The sequence below is a fragment of the Anser anser genome (assembly GCF_964211835.1).
Source record: "Anser anser genome assembly, chromosome: 7".
Lineage (NCBI taxonomy): Eukaryota > Metazoa > Chordata > Aves > Anseriformes > Anatidae > Anser > Anser anser.
Genome location: NC_139727.1, coordinates 40,051,507 through 40,066,469, shown reverse-complemented (window position 1 = coordinate 40,066,469; position 14,963 = coordinate 40,051,507). Strand labels below are relative to the sequence as shown.

At 40.0% G+C, this 14,963-nt stretch overlaps 1 protein-coding gene and 1 long non-coding RNA gene across 6 annotated transcripts in view; both read right to left on the bottom strand.

Moving 5' to 3' along the window:
• The window catches only part of LOC310902722, a 63,121-nt gene extending 58,591 nt beyond the window's left edge, over positions 1-4,530 (bottom strand). The window contains exon 1 of the long non-coding RNA XR_014586917.1: positions 3,321-4,530. This is a non-coding gene — a long non-coding RNA (uncharacterized lncRNA). The remainder of the gene's footprint in view (positions 1-3,320) is intronic.
• MGMT (O-6-methylguanine-DNA methyltransferase) overlaps positions 1-14,963 on the bottom strand; it is a 186,295-nt gene that overhangs the window by 112,871 nt on the left and 58,461 nt on the right. The window lies entirely within an intron of this gene.

Sequence of the window (14,963 nt, the reverse complement as noted above, 5' to 3'; positions counted from 1 at the left end):
GTCAACCTAAACTGAAAATTGTTTACAGACAAAAAAATACAGAATAAAAAGCAAGCTTTTCATGCACTTAAGTTGCAAAATCTATAATATCTTTAAGACTATAGGTAATAATGTCAAGCAATCAAGTCTTAAATAAGGTGTTTTCTGTTTTTCTTTAGTGCAAGGCCAAGCCTCAACTTCTTGCATGAGGTGACATCTGCAACTATTGCTAGTCAAAGGCTCACCAGAGCCTGATTAATTGTTAGTCCAAGGGGATTTTTGTTGGTCACGGACCAATGAACTACACGGAATTTCCACAGCTGTAATATACTACTGTGACAATACTGAATTCTGTTTTTATTGCAGTGGCCACTCAAATAGCAAGCACTATAGTATCACATATTTATGTTGCAGTGAAGTGTCAGGAAACCTTGGACTCAAACAAGACTTCTTTCAAGAGCATACACAACGTTAGGATATGTTCTTCATGCAGTCCCCAGAGATTTCTTTCACTCATTTTAGACTAGATTAATCCAAGTTTGAAAGGAAAAAAAAAATAAACACAGAAAAGACAGCAGAAAACTCCCTTTTCCCTTAAAAAAAGATGAGGAGTACTGTATTGTCTTGATAGGTCACCAGCTACCAGAAAATCAAATTACAACTGTATAATTTGGGGCAAATGGAGGGAAGCAAGGCTGCCTTTTTTCTTTTTTTTTTTTTTTCCTCCTCTGGATTAGCAAATTGAATTAACTGGCCACGTGGTTAAACACCACCATAAATACAAGAGAAGAGAGGAATGCACAGCACAAAGCCTTGCCTCGTTGGCGGCAGGCATTAAACCAGCCCTACACTGTGTCACTGCATTTGAAAACTAAGGTTGCAGAATGAAATAAGCACTCCTTAAACACATCTCAGCACAGAAGATGGATAGCAATAGATCAATCCAGGCAACATCTGAAGAATATCACATTGGATAAATTACAAGATTTTCTCAGAATTTCCGGAAGCAATAAACTGGTCCTTCAGAATACAAAGTGCTAACAGTACTGGATCTCATTTCAATGCAAAAACAAGAAAACCACTGACTTAAAAATTAAGAGCAGCCTCAACTCCCATGATAAATATCAGGTTATATTTACTTTGAGTTAAAAGAACATGGCACCAGCATCCAGTGCAACCCCTCAGAGTTGTAAAATGGAGACTGTGCTGAAGCTTAAACCAGCTGCGAAGCAATGGTCTGCTCAAATTTGTCAACCCAACGGAAAGGCTAATGGAAACTATCGAGGGGAAAGGGAAAAACAGGAGCTCTAATATCCACAGAAAAATGAATTAAAAAAAGCCTTTCTAGTCAAGCTAGTTTTGTGGACGAGAGCTCAACTGTTAGGTAAATCTGGAGACTCTTTGAAGGACAATCCAGTTGATGATCGCGCTCAGGCACTTGACCGAACGCCATCAGAAAGTCACTGAAGACCAGTTTGTATGACACAGAATTACTGGGGCGTATGCCGTGGAAGTTGGCTGACAGATAATACTCGAAAAATCATTCTGAACACACGAATGGATGAGACTCAGATTGGTGGGGTCGTTATGATTCAGTTTTCTGTCCAGCACTTTTTACGCTTTTACAGAATATAACAAAATCTATGACGATTAAGCATGTGGATGAAGCAATGTTGGACATGGTAATAAATTAAGAGAACGCTGCAGAATGAAGTGTTTGGCCTGGCATGGGGTACACCAGCACAAATAAAGACTCTTAAGCCTCAGGCTATACAAAGAGAATCTTTCTTATTTTAGAGAGAACCATCACGGATATTTCTTTGGTTTAAACAATACAGTAGAAGTGCAGCAGATCAAGTTGCAGTATAGGAAACAAAGACCCTCAAGCCTGGAACAACGTAAAAATCAACTAAAAGGTACAAATACTTAAATAGTTTATTTCTAAATAAGGCAACATTACACTGGACTAAGGAAAGATGATGCCCACTGCTGCTCCCCCTGAAGCGGCAGCAGGAAAACTGGCTGGGCTTGGGAGAAGCAATACAGGTGTTTACCTCATTTGGTTAATTTCATTTAAAAACACGTATCCTAATTACAGCAATGAATAGTTTTCCAATTGGCTCAACAAGCAGAAAAGGAGGCTCAGAAAGCGCCTAAACACATCCCATGAAGACAGATACACACCTGACTTCGCATTGCCCTTGCACCTCTGCCTTCCCTGGTTCCTTTGCATTTTCTGCCCAGGGCAGATGTAAAACTTACCTATAGGAACAGAGGAGCCGTTTATCATTCTTTGCAGAATATTTTTTGTGGCTTTCCAAACACCACCATGCTGACCAATATTAGATTATGCACGTATAAAGACTCTCCCAGTACTCCCTATCACAATTAAAACTGCTGCTACATTTACTTGCTAGTTATTTCTAATACTTTACCAATGAAATTCTTAATTTTACATTTAGAATTTTTTTTTTCTTAATTGAGAGACAGCGGTATTATTTGCAATATCTCTCAAAAGGTTGAGCCAACTCAAGACTCTGCATGTGCGGAAACCCACTGCAACAGTGAGTAAGAAGTATTATTGGGCTGGATGATCAACTTCAGATAAACCAAAGACACTGGTAAGACTGTTAAAAGTTTCAAATGTCAAATTCTTCCTGTGACAGTACGGAAATCATATGGCATTTAATACTGATGATAAAGAAAGGCAGAGTATTTATTTGTGATAGGCTGCATAATTCTACACAGAACACACTTTCTATGCACTTCACTTTATGACAGTATTATCTACTACTAGTATATATGCACAGTAACTCCAGAAAGTAAACTAGTTTACAGTGATGTATGTGGTAATCTATCATAAAGTATACATTTCTAATTTTAAGTATAACTCAGCATAATCCTAAACACCAGGTACTTTACAGTTGCATTACCTACACTTCAAGTCACGTTTCCTAATTTTTATGTGGTAAGTAATCGCTAGTACTATAACCTCATAAAACAATTTCTCTTACAGTGTCGCCTTGAATTTTTTTTTTAATATTACTTAAAACTTTTGAGCTTCCTTACAGAGGGGTTAACAGCTAGGAAATGAAATTCCAAATATAATTGCAGCCTAGCCATAAAGTTGCACTTTTGGTTCAGATAGATGTTACCTCAATGATAAAAAAAATAAAAAAAAGTCAAAGCAATTCCAACTAACTAACCCCTGGATGACACTGATCCAAACAATTAAGTAAACACAGCAAACACTCAGTTACAGAAAAATAAGGCTCTTGGAAAAATGGCTCCAGAGTCTCCTGCCAAAGCAGCCATCCCAGTGCAGAATCAAATGCACTTACGTCTTTCCCGGCAGACGTGTTCAGCTTTTTCCCATAAGCCTCCCTTGACTTTACAGTCTTTCAATCTTTTTGGACAATCTGTTTCAGAACTTCAGCAAAGGTTTTGTGAAAGCCAGTCAGGAGCTCCCTCGCTGCACTTTAAATCCTTCTTACTGTCCTCTTCGGCACAGACATCTCAAGAGGTAATTTCTTCCACTTCATACACAACAGATTCTAGCCCTGATCATGGCTTTAGCAGAAACCACTACCGATTTCATTTCAATTTGATTCATTTGAGCATATTTCTTTGTATATGTCTCAGGACAGAGCGCCCTTCTGTAAGGCCATCAGGATTTCACTGACTCACGTTCGGCTTTTTGTATGCCCACACTGACCGTCCTCATGCCCCTTCCCGCTGGCAGCGTACCGGGGAGTTGCCTGCCTTGCACTTGGCACTAATTAGTCCCGATGCAGCCTTGATTGTTATTTGACAACCTTCATCTGCCTCACCTTTATTTATTACCTCACCTGTGAGAATTATTTTAGACACCAACACGATCTTGTGATACACCTGCGTTCCCTCCCAGCTTGATGCCACCTGCAAATTTAGCAGCTGTGCTACCTCAAGACATTTCTCCAGGCGATGGCAAGAATGCCATCTGAGGAAGTCTAAAGTCCTGCTAAAATTCAAAACATCTTCTCACTTATTGTGAAAAGCCTGATATGCAAATAGTCAATGGATACCACCAGAATTTGCCAGCCCAATGAAGGTTGCTGCACCCTTCCTCATCGCCATCCCAGTGCTTAAATATATTTAGAACAAAGGAAAACAAACATCTATCATTTCCCAGATAGTTTTATCCTCTACCCAAGCCTCTTTGCTAAAGTTAAAGGCTATGTGCTTCTCCCTTTTGATCAGAGATCTGATCCCAGCCTCTGTGAATTTTCAAAAGTCTCTGCTAGTGTGACTGCAAGTGCTTTAGCCAGTCCCTCAAGTACCCTCAGATTAAAATCATCAGGCCTTTTAAAACATGCAGGACTCTAGATCTCCTAGGCTGAGATCTTATCCCTTTTCTGCTAGTATTAATTGTGCTAACCATCTGCTCACTTTTGATTTTTTTTAATTGAAAACAAATGCAAAAAGACATTGAACACTTCAGTCTCATTTGCTAATAGCTCCCTGCTTCCCTCAAGTAGCAGACCAAACACTTTACTTGGTCTTCCTCCTATTACTAATGTACTTACCCATCGATTTCTGTACATCTCGTGCTAGTTCCAGCTTATTTCTGCCTTACTTCCTTATTTTGTCCTTGTGTGTCAGTACTGGTCCTTGTTCCCATTTCCTTCTCGTGGGGAGGTTTCTGGATGTCTGCACTCAGAACGATGCAGCCTTGCAGCTCTCACTGAACTTCTGCCACTCCTTATGCTGAAACTTCCCCTCCTCTTTGATTAGGGTGATGGATCTTAACAGCTTTGCCTTAAATCACCTGTGCATATTAAAGCCTATTTTCTTGAAGGGCACTGCTTTCATTTTGCAAATTTTCCTGCTGTTTCTTTAGGGTCATGACCATCGCTTCTGTAGCCCCTCATGCTTATTTTAGCTTACAGCTTTGTGCCATGACCCAGTACTACTACATCAGAGTAAAAATCTGAGAGCTTCTCCCTTCCCTGTTCCACATCACAAAAATGTCAGCTTGTTGAAACTCCGTTTTGCTGCATTTGTCCCCAAACAGGTGTCTGTGGGGTTCAAGCCTCCTTATCTGCTGACGCTTTAATCTGCCCACTGCTGGGAGTGCCCTGTCCTAGGGGGGCTTGTTACCCGGGTTTGAAGTCTAATGATTTTTTTTTTTTTTAATGAAAAAAAGCAGATTTATGACAAAACTCTTAATTGGCTGTTAGCAAGAGGAGAACTAAAAGTGCCGGTGTGCAAAGTCTCTGACATTTCATTTGAGGTGATCAGAACACGTATTCAAAATGAATAAGGGTTACAAAACCCTGTCGGCTCCTGGAGCCTGCTGAGCCGGCAGCCCTCGCCAGGCAGGACGGACAGCTTCCAAGGGGGCCGACACATTTCCGTGACTGATAGTTTCCCTACTTCAGAACAACATTTTAGAAGCACATTCAGTATTACACTGTTATAAGGAAATAGGAAATTTCCAGGAAGTATTTGAGCTTAACAACTGCACTCGTTGGTATTTTATCAATCTTCAGCCATGCTCAACCACCGGTCTATCTTGGCTTCACCTATGATACATGGCTTTATACGTACAGCGTGGTACAAGAGATTAACCTTAGTTACTGGAAATACCAGATTTAGTAATTAATCTGAACACTACTATGGTATTTCTTATATTTGAAGCTTTTACATAGCCACCGTAATAAAAACAACTTCACTTCACTGCTCTGACATTTAAAGGTGGAACTCTCCTTTTGCCTTACACAAGTTTAAATGAAAAAACAAACCCCTAATACTACAAATCCTCTCCTATTAAATAATGTGGGGAGGAAAGGAGTGATTTGTTTCTTTAAATTCCCATGTTCAATGCAGAAAGAAATTTATTACTACTCCAAGAATATTCTAAGCATATAGTATTCCTTCTTTTTATGTAAGTGGGATTAGGGCAAAGGAAGTCAAAATAATTTTCTGTAATGAATCTTTGAGAATTGCCACATGAAGATAAGCTTATTTCATGCCCAGAAATCAGGAAATAGCAATCATCAATCCACATAAAAATGAGTTTACCTTGGGAAAACTTTCTTACATGTTGTGAGCTTCTTCCCAATTATTGTACATTCAAAATACTTTTATAAAAATCTTAAAAATAGATGCATGAAGCTGCAAGTGAGAACAGCAAAGGTATACAAATACAGCAAGAACACAGAAGGTCTCTACAGACAGCTTCTGTGAGATGACTTTAGGACTGAGGAATAGAGACAAGGATCTGTAAATTTTGGGGTCTTTTTGTATTCTGGTTACACCATTTTCTTGAGGATCTTTTTGAGGATATTGAGGATCTGCTAAGCATCAGACCTATACAAATAATTCAACTAGACTTGCTACATTTGGGCAAGGTGTACCAATATCTGAATCTGTATGATAAACCTGAATTACAGGTTAATCTATTTTACAAAGCCGAAAAAGACATGAGTTTTCTGCTTAAAACTGATAGCCACAGGAAGATTTAACAGTATTTCTAACTTTTATGGCAGTTAGAAGTTTTAGGATGGATTAATCGATGTTATTCAGTGACACTGAACCCATCTAACTGTCCTGAAGTGCAAACCCAACATTTCGGTACCTTTCCTATGGAGACAAAGGAAAACTTCCTTTCTTCAAGAGATAGAATTCCTTATTTGACACTGGAATACACATATTGGTGGTAAAATGAATAGATCTGGAAAACACAGCAATTGCTTTATCAACACTGAAAGGTGCTGATGTACTTTAAGTCTTCCAACCTCCCCTTGGCCCCCAAAACCAAAAATGGCTAAAACTATTTGATAGCTGGTGAGAAGCACAAATCCTTCATACTGTGAAAAAACCACACATATTCACAAAGGAACTGCGGGATTTAAATCTCAGTCTCTCAAAATAAAGCAAACCAAAGCATACTGGAGATTTAATTTAATATACAGCCTCCATCTAACATACCAAGGAAGAGACGCTCAGTCTGTTGGATTTATTACAACTTTACGAAGTGTTTTTTTAACAGTAATTTTTTCTGTGAATAACAACACTGGTGTTTGGAGCAGCTTGCGAAGCAGAGGCACAGGGTCCTTGGCCTCTCTGTTTACAGTTATGCTGCCACTTCTCATGTTGCCTGCGCAGGTCATATGGGAATAGTCCAAAATGCACCAATACATACTTTTGTCTCCTCAGAAGAGTGTTTTTCACACTATTATAGTTAAGAGCATGCCAGGTTTTACACTTAGACTTTATTTTTCAGAGGTGCATAATTATAAAAATTTACTTTAGATTCAGCTGTCTATGCACAACTGTAAATATAGACACTTCCAGCTATTAAAAAATACTTGGTTCATTGCTTTTTATGTCTGATATTCTGCTCTGTTTATGATGTAGGCTTACAGCAGCACAGGATACCGAGCTTTCCAGTTCTATATCTGTACATGGCCATAGCAAAATTGGAAGGAAAACATTACTTCCCATTCTTGAAAGCTGGGTTTCTTGCTGGAGCTGAACAAACCACCTGCCTCCCACAAAAGAGTATTGGAAAAACCATTTACACTCTTTCTTTGTTGCCATCAGATTCCAACATCACATTATCTTCCAACATTTACCTGTTTGAGGAGCAGGGGAAGCCTAGGATGATATTTTTTGTCCAACACAGCTAATCAGACATTTCTATTATTTCTGATCGTAGCCCAAGTGATTATGGGACACAGATCAGAATTTTTATGAAGCTGCTTGCAAGAAAAGTCACAGTTCTTCTTACGGACTTGCGATGTTAGTTACTATGACTTGCACCAGCAGCCAACACCTGGGAACAACTGGAGCTTCCTCTTCAGATGCCACCGCCAGCTAGCACAGCTGGGACACAGCCGTATTACGTAGTAAGGCTTTCACTGAAGATATACCCATAACCCATTCTTTGATAAACCCTGAACTTGGCAATTCTCTCCCTTCACCTTCATTGCATTGGTTCTCGCCTACCAGAGGTCAGAGTTAAGCACATACTTCAGGAGGAAATATTTTCTGACAGCCTGAAGAGGAGTTTCTGCCTGTGGAGGAGATTAGGAGACTTTTGCGTCTTATTATTACTAGAGCACTCATTTTAACCAAAATAAATATCAAAGTTTAATTACAGGAAGTCATTAATATTGCTGGAATTTATATGAAATAAATCCTGTTTATAGATTTGAATAATCTTTTCTAAGCTAAAACTGTTCTGGCCAAAGAGACTTAAGAGTTATTAGTGGTCAACAGATGTAACTTAAAGATCTAAAGGGTAAGAAAGTTTTGCTCTCTCGGGAAGGTAAAGCTTTAATTCAATGCCTCTCTAAGAGAAAGGATTCAACAACACAAAGCTATGGGGACCCAGCTGCGTGCTGAAGAATGTGGCCATTTGACTTCGAAAACAAACTTTTTGTCTGGTATCAGATACTTCTGTAGTTTCAGTTATTTATCTAAAAACACCTCATTTGTTGGAGGAAATAAATCTCTACTGAATCTCATGCTATGCTGGTCTGAAATGGCAGAAATAAAGAAGTTCAACAACGAACTGCAGACCGCGCGAACAGTGTGCACAAGTGCGGTTACCATTAACCAGGCGTCTACAGAAGGAACTGGAAGTAAATTCAGCCATTAGATGTATAGATGGGGTTATACTATCAATCAGATACTTTACGGAAAAGTCTAGGACTAAGAGCTGATATAAAAAAATCAAACTCTTGTGGTTGTTTGGTATCAACTGAATAGTGGGAAAAACTGAGGACTGTGCTACAATTGTGCATTCGGGAGGGTGGACGATTCCTTGGCGGCTCCTCAGCCGAGGAGAGCAGAAATTCACGTGGAATACTTAGTCAACAAGCCTCGTACTAGAGGATAACGCCTCTAGTTATTTTTAGTCAATAAAAAGGAGAAAAATACCCAAGTGTGTCTGACAAAGAGGGACTGGAAGTACTGGAGGATTTTGAAATGTTAAGACAGAAAGCTTCTTATTTCATTCAATTTGAGAGGTGAAGAGGGAACTGTGCCACAGTTTGGAGGCAAGAATAAAAATTCCATGAAACAGTCTCATGAGACAACTGATAGCACTCATCCATAGTTGGTGACACTCTGACTCTTTCATGAAAAAGGCAATTTTGCTTCCCAGAAAAATATTCTGGCACTGGGGATTCAAGAGGACAAGACTCTCACAGCGATTTCTGACTTCCTAACCCATATTAATATCTACAGTTATCAAATCCAGAACTTCAAACTGTGACTTTGTTACAAAGAGGATTCTCCAAAAATGCAAAGAGCTTTTTCTTATATCATGTATTTACAGCTGAAGAAAACTCATCTATTTAGCCATTTTTTCCCCAATAAAATCTGTTATTGTAATACAGCTTAGCAGAGAATTCTTATCAGGAATGAAGCTGTATTACACATCTCAAACCTAGGCTAACAGTTGGAGATGTTGAAAATATTCTGAAAATCATTTAAAATAACATTTGATTTTATAGCAACAGTAATCACTTGCGTAAGACCAAAACCTTCATTTAGCAGAGTGGGACAAAAGATTTAGAGCATTTTTAATTGAGTTTAACAGAGTATCTAAATTCCTCTTTTCTGTCAGATTTTTGTTCATTTAATCAGGTACTGTTTCGATGTATAGAAAATTGACCTTCTGCATGCGAGGATTTTCTGCTTACCTGAAATCCCTTTTTAAAAAGCAACCATGAGGTGTACTGTAGCTAGATAAAAATATCTCCCTAACGAATAAGTTGGAACAGAACACAGGGGAGACACTTTGGGAAAGAACAGTCTCTTTCAAGAAAACTTGCAATGCAAAGCATTGGTTTCTTGGTTTCTTGGACAAGTTGTTGGAAAAGATAGGTCAGCAGAGCAAGTCAGTGGCACAGCTCTCCTCTTACAACAATGCTGGGTACCAACCACACATTGGAATTTCCCCCTTTCAAATAAGGAACAAATGTAATCAAACCCAGGAAACCATCTTTTTCTAAGATGTGTGGCTTTTGATTTTTGTTTTTCTCCTGTAGGAAAGAGATAGTAAATAATCGCAGAAAATTCAGGATGAATATTTCTAAAAAGAGTCGAACATGACTGGCAAATGCAAACATTTAGTGTGAATTGAATTAATTTTGCATTGTAGCCTTTTGCACTTCTTACGAAATTAATTCTGGGAACTACAAGATGAGAAGTCACTGGCTTGTTTCCAGTACCTCCTCAAAGTCATCTGGCTGAAAATCGGCTTCAAAATTGCGTATTTATTTTGGATGAATTACATATTTCTAGTGTTTTGAACGGCAAAGACAGACAGTTAAAATATTTACATTACGGCCTAGACACCAGTAGAAGAACTGGTGATTGTTTGCATACAAAATCATTTTTCCTAAAAAGAATAAACAGAAAAAAAAAAAAAAGGTGGTTGACATTTTGGAAATCATTCAAACTTCTGTCCAAAGAAATGGTTATACTTTCTAAACAAAACTACTGTCCATTCATTGCCAATAAATTACTCTTAATTAGGTATTAAATAAAGTATTTGACTTTACAAACTGATTTAAAATTACTAAGCGTATGGTTCAGGTCACTTGTATGAAGTGACCATTTTTCTGAAATCCACACAACTGTTCTTCTTAACTGCAATTGATCTTTAACCAGGAGTACAGTCTGATGATCCCAAGGCCCAAATTTTCAACAGATACACAGAACCCACAAAATAAATGTTTTTCGTACTTGAAAATCACGTACACAAAACCTGAACAGTTCCTTGCTGTCAAGTCTGCTTGCTCACGCCAAACAAACCTTTCCTAAATGTCAGCATTGTAAGATAAAGTTGGTGTCTTCAAGGAAATAAAATGTTATTTATATCTTTACATCCTCAACCATCATCACCAAAGATTACAACACATGAACTGTTAACAACTGCATCATATTTATACTATTAGATGTACTTACTGCTGCGCTGCAATATGAATTAAGCTGCTAAAATTTCAGGACTCATGACATTTCCTACTCATTCCTAGACAATCAAACCATACTTTCTCGTATACAAGTTACATTTGTTATAAATGTAATGTTTAGCGCTATGCTATGGTTCAAGAATTTGTAATCTGTACAGTAACATTTTGTCTGCATGGCCATAGGAACTATTTCTATTTGCATGGTAATGAGATTTTACTTGGCAAGGTGTTCAAGGAAAAGATGCAATAATTTTAACACTTGGGTGTGAGACTTTAAAACACATTCAATGAAACTGGGCAAAAGCAATGCTTAAACACCAAACTTTGAGCAGACCATAGAGCAGGAAAAGGAATGCAAGACTACTGAAAAATAACCAGAGAACCACCCAGGTTTGTTGAAATATTCAAGTACATAGGACAAAGAAAAACCTTCTGCCCTGTTTTACTGTAGACTTGTCTCCTGTGAAGTAATGAGGGTCCGACAGACAGACAGTCTGGCAGCAGCACGGAGACGGACAAGGTGAGATTTTCATCTCGCTTAACCCCTGCAACCAAAATGAACTTGGACTCTGCCTCTGCTCTAACCAAAAGCCCTGATGTTAACTTTAAATAATCTAATTAACTTTAAGTTTGCTATCTATCTTCTCCTATTTTCGCCTTATAAAAAATAAACTTTGCTTTTACTTTAGGAAAACTGGTACTCACACTGGATCATCCGCTGCCGTACTGCTGAAAATGTGATACTATCTTTGACCTCAGACGTGTAGCTTGAATAATGATATAGGCATCTGAGTAGATGATAAACAGATCTTATTTCCTCTGCAAGGAAGTACTGAGAAATTTAACTAAGGCCAGTGGAGTAGAGGTGTTCGGACAGGTTTAAAAAATAAAAATTGCACGGCTTCACCATCAAACCGCTGCATCAGTTAAGCACAGTGGCATCACAGAAAATGATTAAATAATGATTCTGATGAAATACTTCCACAAATCCTCATTTTAAGAAATATTTCATTATTGGGTAACTAGTTAATCTCTCGGTGTTTAGTGGACACCCGTCAAACAAGCAGCAGTACTGTAGTTATTGCTGCTCCATGACGGGAGGCCGAGCCAACGCAGTGCAGTACCCAGAAGAACACTCACTTAGAAATTTCAGACCAGTTTCGCGAGCAAAGATACGCTGCAATTTCATTACTTCTTTTTACGGCAGCTAAGCTCACCTGAACTATTCACGGCATAATTCTGAAAGAGGCCACTAAGAGACCTCGGGAGACCTTCTTCCAGAGCTCCATCCGATAAGCTCCTGCTGCCCACCAGCAGCGCATCTTGTCTCCCGGTCAGAGCCCTCGCCGGACCTTCTGCCAGCAGAGCCACACGAGGTGCGACCCGCAGCTCACCACCCGCACAACGGAAGCGGAACCCGGCCCCCACAGATCCCTGAAGATGGCTCCGTGCCTACAGCTGCTCGTGGGGTTGCACCACGAGTGGCTGCGGTCCCAGGCTGCCACCGTGGTACGAGTCTGGGGACAGAAAGGGAGACGAGGGCAGTGTTCGGGGGGCTGAAGCCCCCCCCCTCTGCTGTTTCACATGGAAAGGAAGCACCTTATTAAGACAGGCATTTAACTTGCGAGCCACTCAGTCTGCCATGTGTAAACACCACGCTCCTCCCCTTACTGTACTTTACTGTGAAATAGTTGGGATTTTTATAGTTAGCGTAGATTTGGAAAATATAATCAAGAAACAGATCTTCGGCACCTCTCCATCAGTCAGACCGACCGTATCTCCTGGCATCCAGATCCCGTAGGACTCTGTAATGAACACCGGTGCCATCCGTGCCCGGGCACACACGAGGGGGTAGCTGGATCCCGGCTGTAGAAGCGATGGGCACAAAGCCGCGGCGATGCCCGGCCCCGCTGCCGCTCCTGCCTGCCCCGGCCCCGCTTCTGCCCTCCCACAGGAGCTGGGACAGCGATACCACGGACATCTCCCCAAAGCAAGCAGCAAGCACTGCATTAGCTTTTCTGACGAGTCATCTCTACACCTCCTTTCTCAGAAAATTTCAGATTTTGTTTGCGTGTATTTCGGAAAACACTACCAGTGTTTTTCAGCTCTGTAGATTCAAACCCCAAACCACATTTGCTTGAATTAGATTACAGGTCCACTTCGAGTCAAAGAAACCGGAGAGGCACAGTGCCTGCCTACAAAATGGTATTCACTTTGTGTTTTGTAACATGCTGGTTTTGTTTTGCTGCGAGAGAATTCACGTTATTCTATTCCATCCGTAAAGCTTTTAAGCAAGTTCGCCTATGATGGTTATGGCATTTTTCCTTACCCTGTGTATACGACACACCAAGCTCTTCGATCTAGGTTGTCTCGTCAAACAATACAGCTTTGAAATTACTGCGTATTAAGCTTTGATCGCAGAGGTCACCAAACCTTCTGGACGCTACGGGAGCCTGACCAAGGCGTGTTCCCCCAGCCCGGTGCCCCTTCTGACCGCAGCCCCTGCCAAGCACACCAGGAGCAGAAGACAACCTCCGTACCAGGCGACCGCGCTTCAGCCTGTCCGCACGAACGCCTCTTCAACGCCCAGCAGAACAGGGGGTGCTTCGTTCTCAGGGTTTACACATCTGTGAAACTTTACATCTAGCGCAGCTGTACACGTCATTACCTGCATAAACATCCTCATTCTGCCAAAGATGATAGGAATGTTGCCATTTAGTGGCAGAATCCACGAAGCCATATTATTGTTTTAAGTCTCCTTTTGCCCTTTCTTCCATCAAAATCTTATATTCTCAGAGTGAATAAACTTCATGACAGCCCACTGAGGGATCGGAGCAGGACTGCATACAAACGCACCGGGAAGCTGCAGCAGGAAGAGAACCGGGGTCGCAGCGCGATTAGGGAAATTTAACAAAATAAAGAATCACCGCGCCGGAGCCCATATTTTCCTGCATCACAAGCATCATTATTTTGATTCATATGCTTCAACTGAAGCAAACACCAAAAGCAATTTGTGTAATAACACATCAGAAAGTTAAACCAGAGTAAGCAAACCGTAGGAAATTCATCACCGGAGAACACAATATCAAACAAGTGTATCCCAAGGAAGAAAAGCAAGAGGTGAAGACAACAATGAAACGGCAAGAATGCATCGAATGTATACAAGAGGGAAAGCAGAGCGAGGGCAAGAAGCCAGACACATTACACATGACATAAGTAAATAAATCAAAGGAAGTGAGATTAAAACCCGAATTAACTGGAGGAGGGGGAGAGCTATAGCACCTGCATAGAGGTGTCCACCCCATGGAGATTAATATCACACAGTCTATGAAAAGTCTGATTTGTAGTGGCTGAGCAGGGAAAGTAAGAAAAAGATTCACATTTCACAATCAGAGAGCTGAAAAAAATAATCAGTGTCGCTATACCCTGGTTTTCAAACTGCAGCACCCATCTGAAAACACAGCAGGATTGCTTGAAGCAGCTCATGGTAATTTTGATTTATATTACAATAAAATGATACTGTAGTTTTATTTTAAACTGTCGATAAATGAGGCAAATTTAAAAGCAGTTTGAAAATTGCATTTTTTCACATATTTGTTTTACAAAGTTTTAATTCTTTTCTAGCACATCTCAGTACATGACGGGTCAGTTTTGCTTTTCAAATCTTTCTGTACACTTACTGAAAAAGCAAAACAGCAAACCTTTAGTTCCACTTTTTTTTTTTTTTTTTTCTTTCTGATTCCACACAGAGCAACTTGAAGCTGCAGATAAATATCAACTGTTCTTCAGCTGGGTGAGTATTTTGAGAAGTATCAATATCACAAAGTCTTCAAATGCAAATCACGCTCACTTCAAGACTTCGAGCATCAAAGCCTTATTCTAAACAGGAACAGCGGGAGCATGAAAAAAAACTTATATAATGTGGTGTTTTCAAAAATGTTTAAGAAAGGCAGTGATATTTGCCTATAGAACAGCTCTGCCGCCTGGAGCTGTGGTGTGAGGGGGGGAGAGGGC